The sequence below is a fragment of the Peromyscus eremicus genome, chromosome 1, assembly GCF_949786415.1.
Source record: "Peromyscus eremicus chromosome 1, PerEre_H2_v1, whole genome shotgun sequence".
Classification (NCBI taxonomy): Eukaryota; Metazoa; Chordata; class Mammalia; order Rodentia; family Cricetidae; genus Peromyscus; species Peromyscus eremicus.
The window spans coordinates 147,440,689-147,447,953 of NC_081416.1; positions in this window are offsets into that span (position 1 = coordinate 147,440,689).

Consider the following 7,265-nt stretch of genomic DNA (forward strand, 5'->3'; position numbering starts at 1 on the left):
ATGCAAGGGTGGTAAAACATGGCTAAATTAATTAACTAATTAATTAATGTAGTAAAGAACATAAATATGAACCAAAATTGATCATTTCAAAATATGTAGCAAATGAAATTGAATGCCACATAGGGTGATAATCTGTGAAGAATCTTGGAAAAGAGACGTGGGAGCCTAACATGGTAATTGGAATATAGCACAAAGAGATAGCCAACAGCTCTCTGAATTGGGCAAACACAATATTGTTTAACAAATATGAAACAAGTATGACCTCTTGATAGTTATATACAGCATTGTGCTTGAAATCTTCATAAAAGCAATAAGTCAAGAATAAGAAAACCATCCAATTTAAATTTAAACTGGTAAAAATTCACTTTATCCTTTAAAGACCATATATCCTAGAAATGTCTCAGTGTATCAGACAGTGAAGATGGGATGTATTTATCTCCTCATCCTCAGATTGTGTGAGACCTCGATATTGTTTATTCATGAATGAATGCACACATGTAAATCTTTACAGCATTAGATGACAAATCTTGTATAAATTAAAAAGGCAAATGCAACAAAAGTCATTGTCCAGCATTGGCAAAGTGATAAAGAAATTCTCAATGTTCCTAACTCTTTTTGTCAATAGCCCTCAGTATATTCATTGACACTGATCATGTGCAGGATAATAAGGTAAAGACCCAACACAGCTTAGTTAAGCAGCAGGACACTCTTAGGTGCACAGTCTGGGCATGGATGTGGTTCTGACATGACACTCAGCAGAGGAAGAAGGAAGAAGGCAGGAGAGGTTAGGTCTGAGTGGTGCTGCAGACAGGGATCTGAAACATGGGCATGTCTAATGGAGGACTGCTAAGTGGAGTGCAGTAAATGAGAAAGAGAAACCTAACACAACATGTACCCTCTCCATAGTCTTTTCTAGAAGATGGTAGATGGAGAGTTTTCTCTGATGACAAAAGCTTTCTGTGCAGACTGAGGAGAAGCTGAGAAGGTGCAGCAATTGAAATACAAATAGTGATGGATAGGCAGTTGCAACTAGACTCTAGTTACTAGAGCAACAGGACAAGTTCATATGTGGACTAAATGAATTCATTTTTTAAAAGCTTACCTATATTGTCACCTTGAATCCCCCCTAGAGCATGTGATGTAAGAATGACTGCTTTTACCAGCTTTCTGAGGATGGAGTTGTAGCATAGAAGGATGAGTGATTATACCTGTCTCTGTCAATGTGAATTCCAACACAGAAAAATCGTCTCAGTAACAATACAGTGTGTGTGTGTGTGTGTGTGTGTGTGTGTGTGTGTGTGTGTGTGTGTGTGTGTAGCTGGTGTTTGTAGCAGTTACAAGCAGATGTCAAGTTTTTCTTCAATAGATCACTACTTTACTTTTGAGAAAGAGTTTCTCAGTGAACATGGAGCTCACAGATCAACAGCAGACCAGTAAACTGCATGGATCTTTGGTCTCTGTATTCCCAGCACTGGAGTTATCAGCATGCCCTGCCAGGCCTGGATTTCTCTGGAGGTGGGAATTCATGTTATCATGCTCATACCACAGTTACTTCATAAACTAATCTGTCTACCCAGGAAAGGATTACCCCCTTGACAAACTTATGTACACTAGGATACTCTGTGCCTATTAGGAGTGAATAATGTAAAAGAACAAAAGAATTACCCATACTATAAGCAGGATAGTAGTCACAATTGTGGATGAATAAAATCCCTATCTAAAAAACTTGTGAAACAGCAGGAGAGAGGTCAAATTGGGCTGAGAATGGAGGTGGTGGACATCAGCTACAGTCAGCATGAAAGTGTCAATGGTAGTTTTCACCTGTAACCCCTGGACATGCTTTCCTTAAACAACATTTGTTGTGATGTTGTCCCTTGAGGGAAGCATGATTAAATGTAGAAAAGCAGTTTCTTGAAATCACATTAATATAATATCCTTGAGTTTGTCTCTCTTCATCTCTTCTGTTGTTTTTCTCTCTGTTCTCTGCTCCACTTTCCCCTATTTTTGAGAAGATACCAAAAACATCCCTATGATCTCATGCTTAAGAGACCTTCAAGACCCTTACATACTGCCAGAGAGGCCAAGTCCATTTATTTTTCTCTTAATGATTTAGCTGAGTTTTTATTTAAAAGGCATTCTCATTTTCATTCTGTCTGGATCAGATGACACAAACATTACCAGAAACTGGAAATTCAGACATGAGTGGAGAAATCCACCAAGGCTGTGTCAGGATTTTATAGGAGCAAATCCCCTGCTCCTCTGTGTGTCTTCCCTGCACTGACATGTTGATGTGGCTGAGAGTCCTTACCACAGCATGCCACTGCCCCTTTAGGTCTGAAGAATAGCAATGCTGTAGTTCTTGTGTCTGGCTAGGTGCAGCTGCAAACCCGTGAATAACAACTTTCTTGGAAAGCTTTTTTTCTACAATTCTGTATTTGAGTTGCCACTCTCATGCTGTAGCAATTCAGAAGTATATTTCCCTGCATAAATTTCAGTTTAAAATTTCAGTTTAAAAAAAATCTTGTTATTTTTGATCAAAATGTGTGATTCCCCCACAGAAGCAGCACAGAAGAGTGAAATGCAAATAAGACAAAAGTAATTCTGATGGAGATGAGGTAAGAAATGATCTGATGACAGTTAAATCTAGAAACCTCATAGTGGAAGAGGACTTTCAAGCAAGGAAGTTTTTCCTTCCATTTTTCTCTCTGGTCCCTGACATCTCACAGAAATGCCTTATCTCACTGTCCTTTTCTCTGTTTCTTTCTATTTGAAGCAGTTGGTGACATTTCAAGGACTCAAGAGAACAAAAGGCAGGATGTTAGCACTGTATTTTCTACTTGTCTCCTGGTATTGATAGTAGCAGTGCTTCTCCGTGCATTTAGTTATCCCCTCTTACTACTGACCTATGACTATGACCTCTCTTCCCCTCCCTCATCCACTTTCTCATTCTCCAGTACCAATTCCTTCTGCTGATTATTGGAGCCAAGCAACAACTTCCTTCACCCTCTTTCTTTATCATTATTCTCCATTCATCTCCTGTGTCCCTACAATCTGTGGTCTTTGTAAACGAACATTTCCTGTGATATTCTTCAGTTATTCAAATTCTAACCATCTGTTTTTTTCTTGAATGCAACATACAAACTTTACAGATCAGCTTTGAGAAGCAACAAACAGTGAGCTTGTTGTACAGGGTTTTTTGCTGGGAAACAAACTATTCACATTCCGTTTCTCCTTAAAGGAATTACAGACATGAATACGAATGATTTTGGAGAAAATAAGAAAAGTCTACTTAAGCCAGTCTATCTCTCTGCTTCAAAAGGAAGCTTCTGTCTCATTCCTTCCAAGGAAGAAGTCCTGAACCCTACATTTTGCATTTTGTGGTAGCCACACAGTGATATGGATATAGAGAAAACTCCAAGACAGTGGCTTTCTAAAAATTCTTGGAATATATCCTTACCTTTCTTCCATTTTTCAGGTCTGGAGGTGGAGAGCTGTCCAAGGCTGAAGAAGGCCCTTTCACAGATTGGTTCTAGACTCTGCTTCTTTTTTCTGGAATTGGGATTTGCATTCGGGAGCTGAGTAAATATTTCTGACACAGATGAGGCTTATAAAAACATTGAGCAGACCTTGTGACTTCCAGTATATATATATGGGAAGCAAGTTACACACTGGAAGCCTTTGAGTCCATATTCCCACTACGATGTTTCTTGGCATCTGCCCCATTTCCACTCTCTTATCAGCCTCTGCCATCCAATCCTTTTAGGTCTACCTGTCTCCATATAATTAATTACTCTTCTCTCTTTTATGGACCAACTCCCATAATAGGTTGCAACATCAAGTAGTATCAGCTTGTGTTGTGTGAGTGCATAACTGAATAATAATCATATCATGCCTCACATATCAGCCTTTACCATCCTGTCCTACCTGGTCTACCTCGTGTAAATAATTGTTCTCTCCCTTAAGTGTCAATCCCTACCACAGCTAGCAACATCAAAAGTGCATGCTTTGGGTTTGTGACTGTATAACAGAAGCTTAAGCGGATCCATGCAGAATTGCATGGCTCAGCATGGTAATGGTGTATCACTCTTGGTACTTCTTCAATAGCAGTGAGGCACTCAGTGTGGTTGTCTCCAGGGACATGCAAGCTGACAGTCCTTCTGAATCCCCTGCAAGTATCCTAAGTTCCAATTCTCACCCATCTTTACACTTTTATTACTAGTGAACCAGCTTGCCTCTGTCTAATCTTCTAGGCTAACTAATAGTAAAGTCAAACTAGGTTCAGTCCTGTTTATGATTAAACCTCTGCTTTACAAAGATTGGGTTATGTCTCATCTGTAACCGTAAGTAGAAATGGTTCTTTACTGCCTGTTCCAGGAATGATAATCATGTCTTTGTTTCAAAAAGTTGTTTATAACCATCTCTCAACTCTACCTTTGTTTCAAAAGATTATATGACCACCAATGATTACCTTGTTGTGACTACCTGTTGCAGTTACCTTGTGTCGACCACTGCTATGTTCTGATCCTGTAGTCCTGCCTGTTTTCCCCATTTGGAACCCCCCTACACATATGGTGCATAAAGGCCTGTCTACCTCACATCCAATGCTGAATTCTCAAGCCCAATTTTAGGGGGCAGCAGCTCATGTATCTGAATAAAAAACTTGATTTAATTAATTGCTTTCTTTAATTATTTTGGCCATAATGATTTGGGTCAGTGGTCTTTCTCCTCCCATCTTTGGGTTTAACACTAGCACATCTGAACAGAAATGTTATTTTTATTTTATTTCATCAGTATAAAGAAATGTGTTGGACCATCCATCTCTTGAAATGCAGATTTCACCATGTGTGCCAGTTCATATAATCTACTTCATAATTTGTTAATCTTATATGTTCTCAGAGTGTAAATGCTCTGAATTTTAAGTATTTCATTATATGATTAAACTTTACATTCTTCTAATCACAGGTACCTTTGGTTCGTTTCCAGTTTTTAAAAATGTTATTTTATTTGGAAGACAAGAGGGACAAGTACATAGGAGGCCATGGGAAGAATGTCGAGCTTTGGATGTGGCTTAACTGTGTCCACCATGTAGTGGACACTTGTTCAGCAAGGATGATAGCTTTGGGAGGGTCTGTGCAGCCTTTACGGGGTGAATCCTAATGGCTGGTCTTTAGGGGACTTGGTCCTGGGTTGTCACATGACCTCTAGTGGTGTTTGAGAGTTGTCATAGAAGGAGCATGCCTGGTCTTACTTGGGTCTCATTGCTTCCTGTATGGAGACAGGATCTTTCCTATTCACGTGCTCCAACAGCCAGTCTTGGTCATGCCCAGAACTCTGCAACACATGAGATGTTCAAAATGATGCAGTCTCAGTGGAGTCTACAGTATAGGTAATTTTGTTTCACCAACATCAAGTACCCTTTATGTTAATGTATTATATCAGTGTGGGGGTTCATATGACTACAGAGTAGGTAGAGGGTATACAAATAGATTACCTATTACTTTACAACTTTGTTTTACTCTATAATTAATTTAGATTAAAATGTTACAGAATAACTGAACAGTCAGTGAGAAGGATTGAATACCTACATGTATGTCACCATCTCTATGAATAAATTATTGGAATGGTAGAGGAGGTGGTTTACTAGACCTCTAAAAGAAAATATAAGCATTCGTTTATTCCATTACAATATAGCAATGTTTAAAAACTTGTCATGTTTTCTTCTACTAGTTCTTTGAAAAAGATAAATAAAATTTAGAAAGAATTATTGTGTCTAACTTGCATTTCTTCTTCATTGGCTCATTCTATAATTTCTAAACTTGATAGGAATTATTCTCTTACACCTGCAACAGGATGCTAAAAGAAAATTTCCTATACTAGAGCTTGAAGTCAGGGATTATGATGCCTCCAGAGGTTGTGTTATTATACAGGATTCTTTTGGCTATCCTGGGTTTTTTGTTTTTCCATATGAAGTTGAGTATTATTCTTTCCAGGTCTGTGAAGAATTATGTTGGTATTTTGATGGGGATTGCATTGAATCTGTAGATTGCTTTTGGTAAGATTGCCATTTCTACTATGTTAGTCCTGCCTATTCATGAGCATGGGAGATCTTTCCATTTTCTGACATCTTCTTCAATTTCTTTTTTTCAGGGACTTAAAGTTCTTGTCATATAGGTCCTTCACTTGCTTGGTTAGTGTTACCCCAAGGTATTTTATGTCATTTGTGGCTATTGTAAAGGGTGATGTATCTCTGATTTCCTTCTCAGCTTCTTTGTCCATTGTATATAGGAGGGCTACTAATTTTTTTGAGTTGATCTTGTATTCTGCTATGTTGCTGAAGGTGTTTAAAAGCTGTATCAGTTCTTTGATGGAATTTTGGGGGTCGCTCAAGTATACTATCATGTCATCTGCAAATAGGGAAAGCTTGACTTCTTCCTTTCCAATTTGTATCCCCTTAATCTCCTTATGTTGTCTTATTGCTCTGGCTAGAACTTCAAGTACTATATTGAATAAGTATGGGGAGAGAGGACAGCCTTGCCTCATTCCTGATTTTAGTGGAATTGCTTTGAGTTTCTCTCCATTTAATTTGATGTTGGCTGTTGGTTTGCTGTAAATTGCCTTTATTATGTTTAGGTATGTTTCCTGTATTCCTGATCGCTCCAAGACCTTTACCATGAAGGGGTGTTGGATTTTGTCAAATGCCTTTTCTGCATCTAGTGAGATGATCATGTGTTTTTTTTTCTTTGAGTTTGTTTATATGGTGTATTACAGTAATAAAAACAGCTTGGTACTGGCATAAAAACCGACATGTGGACCAATGGAATCGAATTGAAGACCCTGACATTAATCCACACACCTATGAACATATAATTTTTGACAAAGAAGCCAAAAGTGCACAATGGAAAAAAGAAAGCATCTTCAACAAATGGTGCTGGCGTAACTGGATATCAACATGTAGAAGGCTGCAAATAGATCCATATCTATCACCGTGCACAAAACTTAAGTCCAAGTGGATCAAGGACCTCAACATAAATCCAACTACTCTGAACCTGCTAGAAGAGAAAGAAAGAAGTAGCCTTGAACGTATTGGCATAGGAGATTACTTCCTAAATAGAACACCAGTAGCACACACACTGAGAGAAACAATCAATCAATGAGACCTCTTGAAACTGAAAAGCTTTTGTAGAGCAAAGGATATGGTCAACAAGGCAAAGCGACAGCTTACAGAATGGGAAAAGATCTTCACCAATCCCACATCTGACAGAGGA